Here is a 23,748-nt window from a genome sequence, read left to right as displayed (position 1 = left end):
GACTGCAGATGCTGACTCCAATCAGAGGAGACAGTCAGAGGAAAACATTCAGCCTAATCCCATGTAACACTCCATTCTTATTTGAATATGAGTTTCCTTTGAAAAGAAGATGGTTCTTGTAAATTGTTGACTTATTTTCCTGAAACAAAACCATCATTGAATGTAGAATTGCATTTTGAAAGCCTAGGTAAAAGAGAATTTTTTCCAGAATGAAAATTATCTTATTTGTTTTTCTCATTACAAAAATATGCATTTAGCATAAAAAGTTATAAAAACACAGAGAAGCATAATGTGAAGGTAAAAAATCCCACCTCTCAGAGATAACCACAGTTTGACCTCAGGTTATCCTGTGGCTTAAAAGAAAGAGCTGATGATTCTTTTTCACCCTGCCAAAGGCCACCTGATGTTGGTCTGGATGCAGCTAAGAAGCCCCTTCCAAAGTGGGGATGGCAGTTGGTCCAAATTTCTGCCCCAAAGGGGCACCCATTGGCTCTTTGCAGATGGTTGAGGGTCAGTTGAACTCTATCAGGCTCCAGACACTGAAGCTCAGGCAGGAAACCAATAGGTCTGGCTACTGTCTAGACCTCAGGTAGCTCAGTTTCTATCAGGGATAAAAGGAGGAAAATGCTCTCCAGAAAGCACTGGATATGCATTCATTCATTCAATCAGTCAGTGCATAGTAAGCATATTTAGTTCCCTACTGCTGCTGTAGCAAATGACTACAAACTTAATGGCTTAGGACAACACAAATTTATTCTTTTACAATTCTGATGGTAAAAAGTCTAAAATCAAGGTGTTGGAAAGTCTGTGTTTCATGTGGAAGCTTTAGGGAAGTATCTGTTTCCTTGCCTTTTCTGGCTTCTAGAAGTAAACTGCATTCCTTGGCTTGTGCTTCTTCTGTCTTCAGAACACATCACTTCAACATCTGGTTCTGTCATCACATCTCCTTTTTTCTCAATATCTCACCTCCCTCTTATAAGGACCCTTTTGATTCTATCGGGCCCACCCAGATAACCCAGGATAATCTCCTCACCTCAAAATCCTTAATTTAGTCATATCTGTAAAGTCCCTTTTGCCATGTAAGGTAACATATTCACAGGTTCTGGGGACATCTTTGGGAGGCCATTATTCTGTCCGCACCTACTTTATTTGTGACAATACCCTGGGCTCTAGGGAAGCAGGGATAAATGAACATAGCCTCTTCCCTTTGAACAGCTGAATTCCAGGCTCAAAGGAAGAGCTTGGGCAAAGGTACAGAAGAGTGAAGTGAATGATGTGGTTGAGAAATTGTGATCAATTCAGCATTTGGGAACTCCTGTATATTTGTCAGTGCTCTTTGGCTGAAGCATTAGATACTGATTTGATCAGGATTAAACAAAAATGATTTTCTTAAAAGGATGTACGGTGACAAATGGAATCCAAGAGCAAAAGTGCACCTGAGTCCCAGGAAGGCCTGGACCAGGAGATGGACAATGGATTGAAACCTAGGCAACTTCTCTCGATGTGCCTGCTCCTACCATCCAGTCCATATGGCAGAAATGACTACATCAAAGCTCCTAAGCTTTGCTTTAAAAAAAAAGTCACTTTTTGCACTTTAGATTCTCGGGAAAGAATCTAGTTTACTGTCAACTTCTGGTGCGATTCATCTTGACCTTGGCAATATTACATAATGACATCACAGGGGAATCTCTGAGAAGGTCTTCACCTTGGGGGTTTGCATATCATATTGCACTGCCACATAATAACCTTTTCTTCTCAAGGGGAGGTAGGTTGTCAATTTGTTGGCATTTTTCTTAGATTATGAAGGGCCTAAAGTCATAGGACAAATGTCACTGTAAAATATCTGTCTGATTGCTCTGAGAGAAAATAAATAGCATACCTGATTCCATGCCTTTGTTTAGGAATTTTGCTTGCTCACTGTATTGAATGTATACCTCTCTCTAATCCAGTGGTTCCCAACCATGGCTGCAGAGTCACCTGGGAGAATTTTTATAAAATATTCATGCCCAGGCTCCACCTCAGACCAACTGAATCAGAATCTGAGGTGGTAGCAGATGTCTGTGTTTTTAGAAAATGCCCTGGGTGAAATGAGTACATGTAACAAACTGGTGAAATTGAATAAGGTCTGTAGCTTAGTTAATAGTATTGCACTGATGTTAATGCCCTCATTTGGTCACTGGGGGAAGCTGGTGAAGAGAATAAGGGAATTCTCTGTATTATTTCTGCAACCTCTTGTAAGACTAAAGTTATTTTTTTTTAAGTCCAAACGAATGAAAACCCAAAAGAATCCATCCCTTCCCCAGCCAAAAGAGTTGTCAGTTTGTCAAATTCATTTTTTGAAAGTATTAAAACAACCACAACATGCCCTAGGTGATTCTGAGGAGGACTGGGAATGGTTGCCTTAATATTTTTAGGGGAAGTGAGTCCCTTTGTGTAAGATCAAATTGGATTCCCCTAATAGGAGTTTCAACCAAACAAGGTTTCGATGGGATTAAATTTAGGAGAGTTTATGGGTAGAATTTATCTTCTGCTTTCGATCTAAGGGAATTTAATAAAAGGTCAGAGCACCGCTTTTACCATGCTATGGAAATGACTCAGAAATTTCCTGTAGAGGTTCAGTTGTAGGCTTCAGACCCTCCATCCAGTGTTATTTGTCCTCAGCATGAATGAGCAAATCAGCTTGGGGTTTAGGCTTCTTGAATAATTGACATTTTTTGTCCCTAGGCAGTGTGCTGAATATGAAGAAGGTGATACAAAAGGATTATTGAACATTATACTTAATATGGAATAAAAGGGCACTTGAAACCCTCTGTAGGGTATTTTTTTTTTTATAGCGTCCTGAGATTTCCATCTCAAAGCAATTTAACAGATCAAAGTGTAGTCAGGTCTGGGTAAGAGGAATCATTCTTGATCTAGGGCAGAATCTCAAATAGAGGGAAATTTGGGAGTGGGAGAGATATTTAAGAAAGTTATTTTGATCTCAAAATAGAGTAAATTTTTTCTAAAATGTGTTAGGAAAGTTCTTGTTCTGTATTAGATTTCAGACTTTACAAGCCAAAAGTGATACAATCATTTAAGTGTGTTAGTGAGGAGTCCTTTTGTTTATAAGTGACAGAGTAATTTAAAGGGAAAGGTTTATTGACTACCTGGAAAGTTGAAGACATCCATGCCTTCAGGTATGGCTGGATCCAGGTTTGAAGCAATGCCATTGGATTGACTCTGTTTCTCTATTTGACTCTGCTTCCCTTTATGTTAGCTCATTTCTTGGCAGATTTTTTTTCCTAGTGTGGTGGCAGAGATGTAAGCCAGTAGCCTCAGGCACATATTTTCTTTTCAGCTAATGATCCCAAAAGAAAAAGAGCACCATTTCCCCAGTGGCTCCAGGCAAACTCCCAGGCATGGTTCTCATTGTACTGGCTTAAGTCACATGTCCATCTCTGAAGCAATCACTATTTTCAGAGGGATGGGGCTCCTGTTGGTCGGGCCTGGGTTGCATGCTTCCTCTATAACTTAGATGTGATATCAGTTCTTCAAGCTACCTGTGGACTGAAAAATGGAGCAGACATTGTTCTCCAAAGAGCAGCTGGTCAGATAGAAGGTGATGATGCCACTGGATGAGGCTCATCTGTGGGTGTTGGCTGTAGCAATAGACATCACCAAGTTGGTGCCATAGGGGAGTGGTGGTGGATGCCCAGTGGTGACTAATATGTCTTATTTGTGAGCATTCATGAGAAATACTCCACCCCAGAGTCCTAGCACTACCATGCTCAGGGCAGACCTTATTGAAGGTAGAGGAAGTTGTCTGTTAGCAGATAAAGAATCTGTGAAGCATGAGTTACATGGGTGAAATCATAAATGAAAATCAAAGTGAGAATTCAAGTTCAGACATTGTAGAGCAGGGCTTACAAGAGAATTGATTTGTGTTGAAAATCACACTTTATTTTTAATGTTTTCCTAACTTATGAGTTTTCTTTTGTACTCTATATGCTGCTGTTTGGGAAGAAGGAAGCTGATTTTTCGTGATGGAGAGAGGCAAGTTAGTGGGGGAAGAGAAGGAAGAAGGAAATTTGGAGGGGAGCTGAAGAGAAGAGAAACAGAGAAATGGTATATATTTACATCTAATTTAAATGTTAGATTCATTAAATTTAAGACTTTAACACATGAACCCCAATGTTCACAGCAGCATGATTTACAATATCTAAGACATGGAAACAACCTAAATGTCCATTGACAGATGACTGGATAAAGAAGATGTGAGAGATACACACACACAGACACAGACACACACATACACACACACACACACACAAAATATACAATAGAATAGTACTCAGCCATAAAAAAGAATAAAATAATGCCATTTACAGCAACATGGATGGACCTGGAGATCATCATTCTAAGTGAAGTAAGCCAGAAAGAAAGAAAAATGCCTTATGATATCTCTTATATGTGAAATCTAAGAGAAAGGACACAAATGAACTTGTCTACAAAAAAGAAATGGACTCACAGACATAGAGAACAAACTTATGGTTACCAGGGGTTAAAGTGGGTAGGAAGGGATAAGTTGGGAATTCAAAAATTGCGCCTCTTGGGGAGTGATGGAAATGTTAGCTACCTTGATTGTGGTGGTGGTTTCATGGGTGTATACATCTATCAAAATTCATCAAATTGTACGTATGAAATATGTGTAGTTTACTATACAGGAACCATACCACAATAAAAGTGTTAAAAAAAAAAAGAGTTAATGCTCAGCCCAGCTCTCTGTTATCATTAGAAAGATTGTGAATATTTCCTCTTGCTTCAAGCCACTTGTCCTGGGTTGGGGAAAGGTATCTTCTCAAGTTTCCTTGGTGAGCTTTTAGAAAGAAACCTAGGCCATCTGGCTCCTCTGACAAATTTCTAAGGTGATGTGTAAGCATATTGCTAAATGACTGCTTATCTCTTAATTATTTTGGATACTGTATTCATTTTAGGTCAGAAATAGGATATAATGATGATGCTTTTGTAATTGTTAGTTAGTCTTTGATTTATTATTGTGGGGATAATAGTTCCTCCACAACTGTCCATAGGCCAAGATATTTCCACAAGTTTGAAAAAGGGCCCCCACAAATTCATCCTGTGCTACTGCTGTTGACATAAGGGTGGAATGAAGCGGTCCTCGGAGATCTGAACCATTGAGGTGCATGCAGAGAGCCAGTAACCACAATTTGATTTCCAAAAAGGACATACCAGCATGTGCTATACCAGATGCTACACCACACTGTAGACTTGGGATAATCTTAAAAAGTTTTTAAAAATAGGAAGAGTGATATTTTGAGATTGATGTAGAGAGCTATTGCAATCTCTTTCTCGGGTTGATTACAAATTCAAAGTTTTAGAGAAGGATCAAGCAACTCTTTCTAACACCACGTTTTGGGTTTTCTTGGGCACTGAAATAGACCTGCTTCCAAAATGCCCTCACCATTTTTATAGAGGTCTTTTCAAGTAGTTCCAAGTGAGTAGGTGGAGGAAGATCCTTATTTGCTGGGAAGGTTTTCTGTTAATTAGTAGTGCTGAGGTAGCGCTTGGATTTAATGGATATTTTTAGCACATAATCAGTTGGCTCCTTCCATAATGTTTTAAACCTTTCGTTGATTTACGAAGCATGTAGATTTGGTGAAGAGGGAATGGAAATGGAATGTAACGATTAAGAGTTCCTATCTTGACTTTAGCCTGTACTAAATGTATATCTTTGGAAAGTTAATTAATGTCTTTCAGCTTGGATATTTCAAGCTATAAAGTAGATATTATACTACCTACTGCAGTAGCTTGCTTTAGACATTAAAGGAGGTAAAGAGTCCTGCAAAATTCCCAGCACATTTTAGGAAGCAAGTACCTGTCATGGGATCACAGAAACAATAATCTCACATTTCAGCTGCAGCACAGGTTCCCACAGACCTATCTGTGGGATGGTCTTTTTGATGACATTTCCATAGGGCCAATGATTTACTTCGTGAAGCCCTTGAAAGTGGTGAGCTCAGAGAGGCTTTCAGGAAATATGTCCACCACAGGAATTTTAGTAGCCTATACATTGTCCCAAACCTATTTAGTCAGGGTTAAAGATGCTGGACCATCAGTCTGAATATAAATACACACTTCTTTTTAAAAACCCTGGAGACAAATTACAAATTATGATCTATAAATGAACCCAGGGCATTTGTGTGTCTCCTTGGAAGATTTCCAAGATGCCATTAAAGAGATTTGCAGTTACTTATTGGTGGATTTAAACATTACCCTCCCCCAACTCACCATGCCAAGGAATAGTGGTTAAAAATTGATCTGCTTGTTCCAGAGGGGCCAGCAAAAAATACTGCAAAAACCACTCAGGGAAGGTGGATGAAACAATGTGTGTGATCTTATTGCAGGTGGCATTTGTCTTAGTCTGTACAGGCGGTCATAATCAAATAACATAGACTGGGTGGCTTAAACAGTAAAAATTTATTTCTCACAGTCCTGGGGGCTGGGAAGTTCAAGATCAAGCTGCTGGCCATGTAGATTTCATTCCAATGCCTTTTCTCTTGGCTTTTAGGTAGGCATCATCTTGCTGTGTGCTCACACGACCTCTTAGTATGTGGAAAGAGAAAGCACTGGTCTCTTTTCTATAAGGACACAAATCCCATCGTGGAGGCCCCATGCTCATGACCTCATCTAAACCTAATTCTTCCCAAAGGCGCCACCATCAGTACCAACACATTGGGAGTTAGGGCTTCAACATATGAATTTTTTTTGGGGGGGAGGGACACAAACATTCAGTATTAACAGCATTTTGAGTGTCAAAAGATGTGGGAGAATATAGCGACAAATCCGAAAGACATATGACTTCTCGAATCTGTTTATTCCTCCACTGAAGAACTAATTGACTGTCTCATTAACTCATCTTTCCCCTCTCCCCAACCTACCTAAGTAATTAAAAAAACCTGTTCTACCTTACACTCAGGATTATTTAAGAATTTACCCTATCACACAACCACCACTTACTTATCACCAAGTATTGTGATTTTGACTAATAATATTACCCTGATTTTCTGGGTGGGGGGAGAAAACAGACTATTGCAATAAATAAATATTTGCATAAATAAACATAAACTTTGCAGTCTGTTTGAAGTTGTGTTTTGTAGGATTATCCCACATGAAGTCTATAAAAAGGAAAAGTGGAAGATAAGAATTTGTCAGTGTTGGTTCAGCATTATCCAAGGAGGACAAAGACTGTATGTAGGAGAGGATTTTGATCAATGAATTAATCTTTTTTTGTAGAGCAGGATCTTACCAGGCTTTGCCAGTGATGAGATGAAATATCCCTGGTGGGTATCAAATTTCTTGCACTTCAGTTTTTCTCTGCTGACTAAGAAAGATTCCGATAACTAATTTAATTTCTCAGGTATCTTAATGAGGAAGAATGAGCTCCAGAGAGTGACATGAAATTCTGGTCCATGGAAAGAGGAAGACATAACTTTCACTGTAAATTACATACATCAGCCTATGGTGAGTTTAATTCATGGGGGTTGGGGTCAGCTCCCCAAACCTTGTCAATTCTGAGTGCATGAAAAAAAAATGAGTTTCTGGACTTCAAAGCTTAGAATTAAAGCCTGTATATAGAGACTATACCTGTACATCTGTACTCTGTATGGTGTGTAGGTCTACTGACCACAGTGAAGCCTTGCTTGAAGTTCCAGCTGGTGTATGCATGTCTCCCATATCTTTTCACTTGACAAGTCTGAATGGGCATGTCAGCTGCCACCTGCCAGCCATTATTGTGTCATCTTCACAGATACAGAGCTATCTGCCCCTGCCAAGCCCAAAGAACAGTTCTGCCCCATGAATAGAATATTTGGCAGTGTACACAGTAACTGTGCCAGGATGCTACAGGACACAAAGTAGAATTATATTTTCAGGATCTCTGGTAATTTCTTCATACGCAATGACCCACCTCTCCAGAGTCTGCGACAGCCTAGTTTAAAGGTGACACATTTTAATACGAAGAGCCAGTGAAGGTTTTCAGCAGCTTTCAAAAGTGTGAATAGTTATTCCTCCGCTGAGTGGAAGGTTATACACAATACAGTTAGAATACTAAGCCCAAAAGGACCTGTCTGTCCAAGCATAGTTAATAACTGAGCACATAGTAAATACCAGAAACTGTTCTGGGAAACGATTCTGGCTGAAAACTTTGAGGCAAGTTAAGTAGAAGGTGTTTCATTCATTCATATTACAGATTAGACATCCTGGTAGTTTTCTGGCTACTAACCTGTTTAATACAGGTGTTCTTGATTCACTCTTTTTGTTGGGTCTTTTAAAATGTCTTCCTTTCTGTTAACAGAATCTTATCGTAGGTTTAGTTTCTATAATTCTTCGGGGTACAAGTTTCATTGAACTGCATACATTAATATAATCCTCTAACTTTAAACAGACCTTTGTCCTTAGAACAGCTGTCTTTATGAATATTTCATTAGTGAATGTTTACTAGTAATACTTTTCAAATTCTCCTTTTATTTTAAACAACTTCACTTGTTCTCTGTTGTTACTAGATTTATGTTTTTTTACCCTTATAACTCTTGCCAGAGACCATCTTTCAGATAACCTAGGAATTTATAGGAGAAACATCCATAAATTTTCTCTAAGTAAAGATGTCAGTGATGTCCTATGTATTATTGACATAAAATAACTTTACAAAATAATAATTCCTCAAATGACGAAACAGTGAAGTTTTTAAAGCACGAAAAGACAGAAATCAAGAATACATCTTTCAAGTAGACAAAAATTGGAGTGCCCAAAATATCCTTAAATATAAGCACATTGACTGAAGCCCCAGATCTCAGGTTGTTCAGCATACTCTATCCAAAATGTCAAGCTAAAGTTCATTCTGGGGCTAACATCATCTGTTATCTGGTGATAAATGTCCATCCCTTTGAGAACTAGCAAGTCCTCTGAATACTTAAACATTTCTGTTGAATAAGTTGTTCAGTACTGAAATCATTGATCCAAATGCTCATGACACCTTTAGGGTTTGTCACCACAAATTTCTCTGCCACTTGCTGTCATTTAATCAGTACCCTTCAGATTTTGCTGTTTAACCAGTTGTCTTTCTGAAAGTCCAAGTAGCTAGTCCACCTCTTAGCTGCATTTTCCAGCTAATGAGGACACAGCACAGTGTTTAAATGATTGGTTGAATACATGTGTTTGTTGCATTCTGGAGATCAGCACCCAACTTGGCAGAATGTCCCTGTGATGGTGCCTTATCTGAGGCTTCAAAAAGCCACTCCACTGTTCTGTAAACTGGATACTTCTGGGGATGGGTATGTGGAAAGCCAATTGCTGCACTTGCTTTGAGGTAACACGAATATCTTTGTCCCAGGCAATGTTGTGTGGGACATAATATCAATAGATCAGGCATTCTTAAGTTCATGAGAAGTGGTGCTGAGCAGGGAAGGCAAACTCATCTCCATAGAATGCATCAGTTGTGGTAAGGACAAATTAAGTACCCCCTGTAGGGTGTATGGAGTGTTCTCTGGACCCTAAAACAGGTTAACCCTGTAAGATTATACCAATCAAGTGAAATAGACATTTGATAATCTCACTATCCAATTTCTTGCCGTTCTGTATCTTGGTTAACCACAGGTGGAAGACAGCCTCAGTAATTTTGATGGCCTGCATGCCAGGGCTCATCACCACCCTGTTTCCCACCACGTGGAGTCCTTTTGCCTTCAGATCAGTGAATAATCCAATTCCAAATCCCCTTGTGAGTTCTGCTTCCCCGGGGCCACTGCTGAGACTGTCCCAGCGTGGATTTCTCAGAAAATGGTATCTGAGGCAAAAAACTTACATTCTAACATTTTAGAAGAGAGTTTCATCCCAGATAATTAGAAGTTAAGAGAAATAGGAAGTGAGGCAAGGGAAAGAGGGAGAACAAACACACGGGGATATGTGACTGAGTTGCCCACCACCTTGTGGATAAATAATTGCTGAATTACTTGGCCTCATGGGATGTCTTCAGAGAGGCCAAGTAATATCTTACGGCACCTTTGAAACAGTCCATGGTGTGGGGACTGGACGGGGGTGGAGGAGGAAAGGGGAAAGGGGGATAAATGTGTTTACTTCTTTCTATCTTCTCCCATGGGTTTAAGCCCATCCCAGGAGAAATTACTTCTCCTGCACTTCTGGGTTGTGTTGCCTCGTCTCTCCAGGTAGCTGTTGGGGGAAGCAGAGCTTCTGTAGGTCCCTCCTTCTCTATGAACCCTGTGTCTGGGGGCACTTGACCTGTGTGTGTAGTGGGGGCAAAGGGCAGCTTCAGTGATCTGCTCTGTGATCACGGGAATTGTGTCAAGGCTGCTTGGTTGGGGCACAAGCAATGAAAAATAGGTATGGCCGTAAGGATCTGGGATATTGCATAAACTGAGCCTGCTCTGGGTGTGCTCAGAAAATAGTGATTTTCCTCAAACTAATACCCTACTGGACCCTTCTTTGCCTGGAAAATTCCACAAGAGTAATCAAGAATACATTTCCAGCTTGAATTCTTATAAAACATTTATACTTCTTGCTTTCCCTAGGGCACCTAGTAAAGTGCCTGCTGCAGAAAAGACTCTGGGCAATTTGGCTTTAGAAGCTTTACAGTTTTTGCAAAGCCATCTCCAGTGTCTGATGGATCCAGAAGACAAATTACCGCACTTGTCTATGTAATTAGCTTCTCACAAAGTGTACATATTAGCAAGAAAATGAAAAAAAAAACCCTCAATATTTCTGACATTTAATTTAATTACCTGGTTCATTTCTATAACTTAAATCTCAACCTACTGGAAATGATTTTTATCCTTTCTTGCACACTTCATTTTTTAAAAAATTTGAACACACAAACATTTAAACCATTCTTCTTAGCTAGAACAAGGCATTTGAATTCTTATGCCTTTTTATAATTCAGAGCTGCTTAATTTTGAACTTAAAACAAGAAGGAATACCAACTAGCTCAGATTATATGTTCAGTAGGCACATTTTATGTTTAATTTGTGGGGAAGAGTGGGGCTGGGGCCATGGTAGAAGATAAGAGGAAATCCAAGGAGGTCTAGAGATACATTGATGGTGTTTGGAAATATAGGAAAAATTTTTTGTTTGTTCTTTCTTTTTCTTTTTTTTTAAACCAAGGAATCCTATATTACAGCTAGCTAAGATATTAAGATTTCTTATCAGCATTGATAAATTAGTTTTCTCAATCAATATTTTACATGCTTGAATTATCATTTTACGAAATTCACCCCACACTAGTAAGTTATATCCTTCAAGAATTCATATATCGATATAACAAATAAAAACCACTAATCATTGTTAAACAGTACCAGTCAACTACAATAAATCATATTAAATGGAGATCTTCACTATTCTTTCAGAGGTGAGGATGTGTATGGCTAGGGAAAGGGATGCCTGCCTAGTCAACTCAGTCAGACCACTGGTGCAGGAACTAAGATCTTAGTTAATTTTACCTCATTAACTCCTTAACCACAATTTGAAAGGTTTTTTAAAAAAGCCATTTGTCTTAATAAAGACAAGGCAAGGATGAACTGTATAAAAAATGGAAGCTATTTAGAATTTGCTTATATGTTTATTATGTATATGCCTTATAATATGTATTGTATGTAGTTTATATTATAAATAACACACACTATGTATACTTCCAATATTGCCTTGTTGCACAGACTTTTTAGGCACTCATACAGTGTGTATTGGGGCTAACCACAAACACCTTCCTATTAGGGAACTGATGAAGCCATTAACCAGAACTGTAAGAATTGTAGATCCTTTCTAACCCTTCTTGCTTTACTAACTAGGTTAGAAATCTCCACCCCGTGCTCTGTCACCTAGACTGAGCTTCCTAAACTGTGTGTTCCTTGGCACTTCTTGACACTAACCCTCTTGTTAACGAGGACTCTAAGTCTGTCTGCTCGCAGTTGCCTGATGTTCCATCCCTGAAGCAGAGAGTCTGTCAGCAACAGATTTATGCGATACAGGAGGTGGGGCTTTGGATATACTTCCCTTCAAATGCCTGAGAAATACCCTTTGCCATGTGCCACCACCATGGGTGTTGCTTCCACAATTCATCTATTTAACACTTATTTACCTATTTAATTTATTATTTATATTTTTCAGCTTTACTGAGTTATAATTGGCACATAAAATTATTAGATATTTACAGTGTACATCATAGTGATATGATATAAATATACATTGTGAAAGAAGTTCCTCCACTAGTTAACTCACACACCCATTACCTCACATATTTCTATATTTATTTATTTGGGGCAGAGGTTCAGAATTCAACCATATTCATTGAGTGCTCCCTTTCTGCCAGGGGGTGTTGCAAATGCTGGGAACACAGAGGGGAGTAAGATGTGTCTGGACCCTGGCCTCTCAGACCTCACAGTTTAATAGGAGTTATGGACACGGAAATAAGCAGTTACAGTAGTGACTGCTGGGGTAGGGGAACTGTAGGGTGCCTTGGGGCTAAATGACAGGCAGGATGGCCATCAGGGTGCGCTTCCTTGTGGGAGGACCTGTGTGTGATACATGAGGAAAAACTGTGTAGGGGTTAGCTAGATGTGGAATGTTTTAGAGTTCTCAGAGGTTTAAGTGATTAAAGTTGGATTAAGTGTTTTGGGAAAGAATCTCCTTTATTTAAGATTGTCCCTGTCTCTCAATAAAACATAAGTGCTGGGCTCTTAGCTGTCATGTGAGTTTTCAGGGCTTTTATTTGTAGACAACAAAATTCACTCTAGCTCTAAGCAAACAAGTGTTTGTTACTGGAGACTAGGCATGTTAAAGACACTGGGAAGGCCAAGGAACCATGCCTGGTTACTGCATAGTTAACAATAGCCTGGGGAAACATTCAAGCACATCACAGGACTGTTCCAGGGGACCCCACTGCCTCTACTGCTGCTGCACCTGTGACATTGGGGACCAGAAAGTGAACTCCTCACACAGCTGCTCCCGAAGAAACACATGAAGTACAATCTCCACACAGGGAGGCTCCTCCTAGTCACTTCTGCCTCCAGGTGTTGCTTGTGAGAACCTAGGCTGCACGTGCAGCCCAGTTTCAAGGGTGCCTGGGTAATGCCGTTTCTAATTTTCTAGCCCCAGTGATGTGTGTTATACTAGAGATGAATTAGAGTGCGTGTTGAATGAACCAGTTTTCTTTATATGTCACATCCAATTATTAGCCATTTAACCTTGGGAAAATTGCTTAATGAGTCTCAATTTGTTCATCTGTAAAATGGGGCCAGTAATAGGTCATGGGGTTGCTGTGAAGATTAATAAAATAGACAACACATGCTGTGAAGATTAGTACTAACAAATGCTAGCACTTAGTTTGGAGGTATGAAATTATGAAATAATTTTGTTTTCTATTGCTATTATTATTATTATTATTATTATTATTATTATTATTATTATTATTATTATTATTATTTATAAGTGGCCCTAACTCAAAAGGAACTGCATGCCCTGAGAAATAACTGAGTCAGGCTGTCTTCTGGCTTTGCTGTTGAACTACCTGTTCCAAACTGAACACACACATGTTACTTTGTGAAGCCCAGAGAGGAAGGTGCATTATTGGTAGACAGAATGGGTGAAATTGGGGATAGAACAGGGAATGGTGGACAAAACTTACAAAAACTCCTGACTGCCTATTTAACAATCTAAAATTCAACCACAGCCTCTAGTCTTTTGGGTCTCTTGGGTTTTGTTCTAGAGTTCTTTAAGAATTGCAACAAAACCATTGCCAGCCCCTGTCTTGTACTTCCTGTCTGCCTGTTTTAATTATGAGCCTTCCGTGCAAGGATAGTCTCACTACGGCAGAATTTATCTTATCTTAATTTATCCTACCACCTTAGAGGGCCTGGAATTGTCATGCTCCTCAAACCACTTGCCATCTGCTCAGCTCCAATTGGGGTCCTTTTAGATCCTCTCCCTGGAGACCATCAGTTTTTTTTTTTTTTTTTGCTAGTAGTTATAACTATTAGCATGTTATATTAGCATTAGTCATGTTTCATCTAGTGCTCTCCAGTTAGTGCTCTCCCTACTTCTCTTATGACCTGACGCTTAAGTCTTGAAATCCTGTGTTGGTCTCCATGAATCAGCTGCCTAGCTCTCTATGCCATTTTAGCACCTTTAGAGTAGAAGGAGGGATTTTGGCTTCCAGTTTCTCCAATTTTTCTTGTTGGGCATTGGGGTGAGAGCCATAACCTATGAATTGAAGCATTTCAGACTCTTGAAGTGATTCCCTGCCTTGTGGAGTCCTGATCACTCTGTTTCACCAATGAAGTCTGACACTCAGTGCTGATTGCTTCTGGAATTAAGAATCTGTCCTCTCGGACACTGCTAGACTGGACAACCTAGTTCTCCTCTGCCAGTCTCTGTATTTAGGTTGTATTCCTCCAATCCCTATATAAAAATCTATCCCAAAGGTCCCAGCCCAAGTCCACCAGGATTATGACCAAAGTGAAATCTTTATGAGCCCCCAGTGGCAAGTCCTATGAAAATGAGATGGAGACAAGATAGATACCTTTGGAGGAAAAGGCCAGCAAGCACATCTGAGAAGACTTCTGTTTGCGTCATTGATCTGCACAGCCAGCCCTGGCGACATCATTGTTCAGAATTTGATGTACAGGGCAATTTGTATATATACAGCATTCCTCCATCTTTCATTTTCAAAAAGGATTTATTTTTATCCCCCAAATATCCTTCAATTTATTTATCCTAAGGAGCCTTGCTTCTTTGGCAGTTCTCCTCTGGCTGCATTAGTTGGAAATCTCTCTGAGCACCTCTCCTTGGCTGCTGATCCCTGTCTGACTGACAGCATCTAAGAGATGACCTCTCTCCGGGAATAAGCAGAGGGATTTCTCGGGAATAAATGAAAGTCTTTTAGAAAACAAAGCCTTCTTCCAACCACTTATAATTTTTCCCTGAGTGCTCAGCAAAGAGAAATAGCTCATGGAAATCTCCCTCCTTGCATTTGCCCTTTGAAGGACAGTAAACCATTTTTCTGTCCGTTATATAGGGCTGTTTGGGTGGAATAGTAACTTAAAGATGTCACCTTTTCATGGAAGGGTCCTGTCTTTAATATGCAGAGTAGATGGAAGCCTGTAGAAATGTGAGCACAATGTAAAAAGAATTTTACATTGCAGCGTGAATGATGACAACATTTTTAATTGAGAAGAGCATTGCTGTGCATGAGCCAAGAGACTCTTTCTCTGGCTATTGAGAACCATTTCCTCCAGGACTCATCCCACTAGCCTGTCATCAGGTGAGAGTGTTTCTTGGGCTGCATGCCAGTTCTTGGATGGCTGAAATATTTGCTGGACTCTGGCTACTCACCCCACAGTGCTCTCTGAACAGAGTCATCCACAGTGACTCACATAGAAACCTGTTACCTCATTTTGTTGACTTCCATTGTGTGGGCTGAAGGTTGAGTGTAGCTGGCAGAAAGGAAAATGAGAACCCCAGATGAGGCGACTAATTGACAATCTCATTTGCCAAGTGACACATGAGAACATGGAAGTTCTTAATAAGGAAGGTAAGGTGAGAGCTTTGCCCTCTACTGGATTTCTTTTGCTGTGAGCTACTTGTGAGTCACAGATGAGTTGGGGGCAGGCACAGTGAGTTCAAGAGGGTTAATAGAAAATTCTTCAGTGAATAACTCCCAGCGGGATCTCACAGGAGAGAAAAGTAGAGGAGGACTCCCATTTCTACTGAATGGAAGACAGTAATCTGGAGAAATCTTTCACTGAGTGGCTGGCCCGATGCTCATGTAGCCTAGATGTGAGCTGAAGTCTACCAACCCCTTATAACACCTTACAAGGGAGTCTGCTCATCTCCTTATTTCATGTCTTGTCATCTCTCAGTTCCAGCTTCTATATGTGCTGTCTTTGATTCTATCTCACAATGACTCTGTGATAAAACTCAAATCCTTCCTTGATTTCCTCAAAAACATCCAGTCCAACAAAACAGAAAAGAGTATAATCAATTTTATTAAGGATATGGGGTTAAAGGGAGAAGTCACATCATAGCTTGACAGGTAAATAAGCTATTTCATATCAGGCATTTCTGGCTTTTAAAAAAAAATTTTTGTGCGTCACCTCACCCCCTAACTACCAAGAAGAGTTTCTCCCTTGCTCCTCACCCCTGTAAGTTCTGGGGCTTCGATTGTTTCCTCTTTCTTCCTTTACTCATTGCTTCCAGACTGCCGGAAGGGAACGTTAATTTTTTATCCTTCTATTATGCAGAACAATGTAGTTTTCCCTAATTCCAGATCACAAACTTGGACATCTAAACACTTCTATGATCTAACAAGGCAGTGGCAATGATGGATAAACGATACAAACTAACGAAAAGGCAAAAACAGTTGTTACACCACCATTATTCATTTAACAAATATATGCTGAGTGGCTGCTATGTGCCAGGCACTATTCTAAGCACTGTCCATCTCTAGACAGAAATTTGCATATCATCTCTGCCTTCTCAGGATCGGTACCTGGTTTCAGTTGGAATATCACATTTGTTGCCCTTAGGTCAAGACTTTTGGTTAACTCTGACTCATGTACCTGAGTTCATTCATTCATTCATTCAATTCTGGAAGACACATATCACCTCTGAACTATGTTTTCTACCGAGTGCAGAGAGGGAGTCAACTAAGAAGAGATTGGGCTCTGGTCTTGGGACTGGAGGCACCCTCTCTGAAAAGTTCTAAGGTGCTACCATGGTCTTCAGATATACTGAAGGGATGAAAAGAGATGATCAAAGGATTGTGATAGTTCATAAAGAAGTTAATTTGGTCCCCCAAGAGCCTTCTGTAGCAATTATGGCTGAGTACCTAGAGGAGGTGGTTGGGGCTGCCTATAGTTCACTCTGCTCTCTGTGCCTTTTTGACATGGTTGAGCTCAGGAGACAATTTATCAAGAGCTTCCTGCTTCTCCTTTAACATTCATATTGCTATGAGAGAGGCAAATAAACATAAATATTTAAAATGTGGGCTCTGGTGTCAGACTGTCTATGCTTAAATCCTGCCCTCAAACTTACTAGATGTGACATTGGGCTACTACTTAACTTTTCCATCCTTGTTTTTATTCAAATGGATAGGAAAAAAAAACAGTGTCTACTTCATGGGGTTGTTATTAGGCGTGATGGTTAATTTTCTGTATCAGTTTGAGTGGGCTGCAGGGTTTCCAGATACTTGTGATACATTATTTCTGGGTGTGTCTGTGAGGGTATTTCTGGGTGAGATCAACATTTAAATCTGTAGACTGAGTAAGGTATACTGCCCTCCCCAAAGTGAGGGGACTTCATCCAATCTACTGAAGCCTAGAAAGAATAAAAAGGCTGAATAAGAAAGAATTCTTTCTTTCTACCTGGCTATCTTTGAGCTGGGACATTAGTCTTCTCCTGTCTTCAGACTCAGACTGGAACTCTGTTGTCTGGTCTTCTGGGTCTGGCTTGCTGACTGCAGATCTTGGACTTCTCAGACTCCCTAATCATGTGAGTCGAATTCTTATGGTACATATATTATATATGTAATATTCCTATTGATTCTGTTTCTCTGGAGAACCCAGATTAATACATAAGAATAATGTAAAATGATTTAAGTAGAGCTCCTAGCATACTGCTAAGTGTTGCAGAGTGAGCATTCACATACTTCCATGATTCTTCAGATGTTTATCAAACCCAGCCTTTGTGCTGGGCACGGTTCCAGGGACTGGAGATACAGTGGTGAACAAGATATTCAAGGAGACTGTTTTCAAGGAGCCTACATTCTAGTGAAAGAAGACAAATAATATACAAATAAATAGATTTCAAAGATAATTTCAGAGTGGTAAGTTCTGTAAAGGAAGTAAAACAGGTTAATGTCATAAAGAGACTGAAGGACTTCTTTAGGTCATGGAAGGTCTTTTTAGAGTAGATGGCATTTGATTTTTAAGTTGAAAACTGTAGAGTAATAAGGAGCCAACCATCAGGAGTGGTGATGGCGGCGGCGGTGGTGGTGGTGGTGTGTGTGTGTGTGTATTAGTGTGTGTGTGTTAGTTATGTGGTATCATAGAAGGGGAGGATTGACGAACAAGAAAGACTTCTAGGCAGAGGAACCAGCAAATGCAAAGGCTCTGGAGTGGAAAAGGTCTTAGTGTGTTAGCTCTGAGACTTTCAAAAAGCCCAGTGTGGGTATATGGGTGAGGGGAGACTGGCATCAGAGGATACTGGCGAGATGGATAGGAGCTAGACCATCTCTGTCTTAAAGCTATGGAAAAGTGTTTACATTTTTTATCCTAACTACACTGGAGAGTTGGAAGAAGAGGAGGGACCCAATATGATCTATGCTTTTAAAAGATCACTCTGAGAGTTATGTGGAGAAGGAATTACAGTGGCAATGGTCAAATCCAGGGGACTAGTTAGGAGACTACTGAAATTGTACAGGCAAGAGATGATGGTGGCTTGGACTGGGGTCCAGAGTTGCTATGATCTGAATGTTTGTATCCACCCCTCTTCCCAAATTTATATGCTGAAATCCTAATGCTCAATGTGATGGTATTAGGAGTTGGGGACTTTGGGAGGTGATTAGGTCATGAGGGCAGAACCTTCATGAATGGGATTAATGCCTCTATAAAAGAGACCTTGAAGAGCTCCTTTGCTTCTTTCTGCCATGTGAGAATACACAGTAAGAAGTCTGCAGCCTGGACGAGAGCCCCTCCTGACCATGTTGGCACCTTGATCTCAGATTTCCAGCCTCCAGAACTGTGAGAAATAAATTTCTGGTTTTTTTTTTAATATAACCTTACTAGTTGTGTTTGTTTGTTTGTTTACAGCTGTCTGAATGGGCTAAGATACTGGTGGAGACAGAGAGAAATGGGTGGATTTGGGATGTTTTTAGGGTGGGGAGAGTAGAGTTAATAGGACTTATCCATGAATTAGATATACATGAAGGAAAAGGAGGAATTAAGGATGATGCCTACATTTTGAGCAGACTTCATTGAGTTGTTTGTGCTGTTATTTACTATGATGGGTGAAAGTGGGGAAAGAACAGATTTGGACAGAAAAAAAATCCCCCAGAATTCTTCCTGGACATGGTTAATTAAAGAAGCTTATTAGACATTCAAGTGAAGATGCATGTGAGTTACTCAATTTCCATCCAAACTCCTTGCAAGCCTTTCTGTAGAGAATAAAAAATTTAAAACATTTCTTCTCAGATCCTCTTGGAGCTAGAGTTCCACACAAAGTTTAGGCTCTGGTGACCAGAGTCATTCATGGAGACTTGAAAGGCAAAAGTGAACATTTTAAGATGTTGACTGTATGAGAGGAGACTGGATATTCTGGGGCACCCATGGAGTTCCCTGGAGTCAAAGCTGCTATAGGTAAGCAGCAATGGACTTCCTACTAGCACATTTTCATGGTGTGGTTGGTTTCTCCTGGATGTATTATTCTTGGCTGTGTGGCATCCAGACCTGATTCCCTGGCCCTTTAAAATTTCTATAAACTATTCAATACCTTGTAACAAATACTGTCCTGTTTAAATTAGCTTTAGAGAATTCTATTATATACAACTAAGCACCCTGGTGAATACAATGTCAAATGTTAACAATTAGCATTATTGTTTAGGGTCATTCTGCCATCTCCCATAATCCTCCATGCTTTCAGGAGTGAGTATGAAAATTTAATTTTAACCCTTCAAGGTGGAGAGCTGAAAACACCCATAGAGAAAAATAAGCCTGATGTAATTATCTTCAACAATAAACAGAAGAAATGCCCCAGTAATTTCTTGGCCAAGAAAATTTCTAAAATGCTAGGTTTGAGAAAATAAAGTCTGTTCAACAAGAAAAAACAAGTAAGTCAGGATTGGAATCTCCCCTCCCCCTACCACCCCAAGCTCATCCAGGATTAATGAGTCTGACAGCATGTCCTTTATGTTTTCCTTTGAACAGAAGGACTTCTTTGTGTGTTTGAGTTATTGCTGCAGGAAAATAAAGGGCACTGATTTTTCTGGTGTTTGCTTACTGATGAAAGGGGCATTGAAGATAACTGACCCTAAGACTCAGGGGCCACCAGAGGCTTTCTAGATACTCTGAGAAAAGACCTTAAGAATCAGATGGGTAGGAATAGTCAATGAAGTGACATCAGCATATCACAGCCTGTTTGCTGATCTTTCACAACATAGTATGGCTAGAAAATTTATTCTTGCTCATTTCTAGGGAAAGTCATTAAGCAGTAGCAGACTCTTTATTATAATAATATAGGCTATGGCGACTAAATCTTAGAACCTCACCAGTCTTTATTATTCCCATGTATGCCTATAGCTTTCTACTGCAGGCACCTATGACTCTCTGCTTGGGAGTTTTCTCTGACCACAGAAGCCTGGCTATGCAGGATAGGCCAGATGTGCTGGGGAATTAACACCCTTGGGAGCACCCCTGAACTGGTGATGGACTTCTCATTCTTTGGGTGGGATAATTCTGAGGCTTTCTCTTTACAATGTTTCAGAGGGTTTCCAGAAGGATGAAGCCCCAGCTGCCTGCAGGAGTAACCTGCTTATTATTTTACTCTGTAATGGTTATTTTCCCTTCCTATCTCACTTACGTGTTCCCTTACTGGTGCAACTCCCAAATAAATGGTTTGAACCCAAAGTCTTGTCTTGAGTTCGGCTTCTGGAGAAACCCAATGGCTAACATGTGTATAGCATTTACCAGTTGCCATACGCTGTTCTAAACACTTTATGTTTATTACCTATTTAATCCTTACAATAACACTATAAATGAGTAATATTATTATCCTCATTTTACAAAGAAGGATCCTGAGGTGCAGAAAGTTTGACCTATTTGTCTATGGTGAAGTATTGAATAAGTGTAAGTGTCAGAACTTAAACAGCCAGCAGTCTGGTTCCAGAATCTATGCATTTAACCACTACTCTTAACCATAGACCATGATGTCCAATACTGCAACCACTAGCTACTTGTGGCTATTTATGTTTAAATTAATTAAACTAAATTAAATTAAAAATTCAGGTCTTTGTACTAGCTATATGTCATGTGCTCAAGAGTCACAAGTGGCTTGTGGCTATTGTGTTGGTCAACACAGATTTGGAACATTCCCATCGTTGCAGAAAGTTGGACAGCATTGTTTTGCAAGACCCTCTTTTAAACCTATGGTCTATCTCAAATTTCCTCAACACCCCAGAAGCAATCACTTATCCAGAAACACCCTTTATAGAGGACAGAGTTGAAGGCCAGAAAAGGTAGGAAAATGCATTAGAGCCCTTTAGCATTGTTCATAAGAGAGATACTCAGATCCTTCCCTTAACCCTCCTTACTTCTGATTTGCTCCAGCCAGTTCTATTCAGCATGCTTCTGTTGTTTTCCTGATGATGTTAAATTAGCAGGTAAAAATTCAGGTAGACTGGACATAAGGCAAGAGGCAGATATATTAACTGTAACCAGAAGAAACCATCAAAAACCAGAAACGTGGTCCTGAGATCCCAACTATGAGGATCTCATAGTCAACTGAATATGAATAACTAATATGCTAATATAAATACAGAATAACTGAAAACGATGGACCAAGAGTTCAAAAGCACAGAAGTTGGGGTCAGCAGGTGTGGAGGTGAACAGTCCAACTAACTCGGGCCCTTACACAGACTGTGACTGGTGTTATTTTGATGATGGCTGTGAGTCATCCAGAGAAGGTTAAGAGGAGAATGTCATGCATTTTAAAAGGATTTCTATCCCAAATAGCTTTTTAAAAGTTGTGTTTTCCATTTAAAGCCTGTTTCAGTTATCTGGGAATTTAGCAAAAACTTTAATTTTTCTAAGAGTGCTGAATGCAGGAGATATTAATCTAATTAGCATTATAAGGAAGTTTTAAGGACCTGTATGTCTACTTCCTTTGTAGTGTGGAACAATGCTCTCAGACAGGGAGGAGAGAGCCAATTTGGGTCCTGTGAGTCTGAGCCAAGAAAGAATTTTAATCATCTCAGAGGAACCCAACCTGAGTAATTCCTTGACGTCATTCGCTGTCCATCTATCAGAGTTATCAGCTTGGGTCTGGGCCACCATGCTTTGCTCATTCTCTGGCAGGCACAGACAACTCTAAAAATATTCTCTAAGAAGGGACTTCTGCAGGTTAGATGTTGGCATCTCTATTTCTCTGGGATTTGGAGAAAAAAATCCTCCAGGCGGGTGCCCTGTGATGGGGAGTGGGAATCTGTTGAGGTCAAGTGCCCAGGGCATTAAATCTAATTTGGGGGCTCTACAATGACTATCTACATCTCCTACCCTTCAGCCAGTCTTCTTAACTGGCTTAGCAGAACAGAAAGCTGTGTAGATACATACATTTCAAGTGTAAACTCTAGTAGGGCAGGGAAAACCATCAAGAAGCACGGACCCCAGACAAGCTCAGGATTCTGAGTAATTGGTTGCCTCTGTTGGTGGAGGTATAGAATGGACTGAAAATTGGAGTGATTGCAAGCCTTTAAAAAGAGTGGTTAGACCCAAGATTTCCTTCTCTATCCTATGCAGTTAGATGACTGGGTACCAGAAAAGACTGGAAGATTAGCATAATGGATGGTAAAACTCTCTCGTCTTCATTAATCATCAGCTTATACTCTGCCCTCATCCCGTTGACCCTTGCAGGAGATTGGAGGACTCCTCTTAGGGCAAATGAAAAGCCAAGGGAAAGGACTTAACAGTTACTCATAGTTAATCCCCTCCCCGCCCCTAATAAAATAGTGAAGTTGCTTCTCATCTAATCACTCTATATTCAGGTCCATTCATGGACAACTCTACCATTCCCATCCTCTGATTAGTATGTTATTACCTCCCTCTTAAATATAAATCAGCAGCTGAGGAGAACTAGAAATGTGAGGGTAGCCTCTAAAATAACCTATAATTAACAGCTTTGGAGAGCTAAAAGATGTTCTACTCATTAAATAAAAACAGGAGGATGTAAAAAGTAAAACGGAATTTTTAAAAAGCTATTAGAAATTTTAAAATATGATCAAAATAATTTAGAAACAATATAAATTTGAAAGTAAAAAACTCTCAGAAAGTTGAACAAAAAAGAGGAAATTATTAAAGGAATAAAACAAAAAAATTCCCTGTATTGAAGAACACAAATTTTCTTATTGCAAGAGTTCTCTCAGTACTTAGAACAATAAATAAAAATAGTCCATACCAAGGCACATTATCAGGATATTTTAGAAGACTGAAACTGAGAGAGGGAGAGGGAGAAAGAGAGAGATCCTATATAAATACTAATAAAAAAAAGAATAAATGAAAATGGTTTCTCAATAGTCACACTGGAAATGGAAGACAAATGGAGACTACTTTCACAATTCTGAGTGAAAATGATTTCCAACTTAGAATTCTACTTCCAGAAAATCTATCATATAATGATGAGTTTGACTCCACCAAAATGAGGGAGTAAACCAAGAATGAGGAACAAATAGGATCTAGGAAAAGGAATAAACAAGTCATGGGCAGAAAGACAATTAAACAAATGAAAAGAGGACATTAAAACTAACTAAACTAAAAATAGAACTAAATAAAACTAAAACAAATGTACAAGGGAATGTAATCAAAGTACACTATGTGGCTCAGCTGGTCTTTACATAGTCTTAATAATATAAACCCTGAATATCTACTTGACAGAGATGATATTACTATGTTGAGAGGATGTGAGTAGGATACATACGTGTTTTAT

This window comes from Camelus bactrianus, chromosome 10 (assembly GCF_048773025.1).
Source record: "Camelus bactrianus isolate YW-2024 breed Bactrian camel chromosome 10, ASM4877302v1, whole genome shotgun sequence".
Taxonomy (NCBI): Eukaryota; Metazoa; Chordata; class Mammalia; order Artiodactyla; family Camelidae; genus Camelus; species Camelus bactrianus.
Note: the sequence above shows the minus strand (reverse complement) of the source record.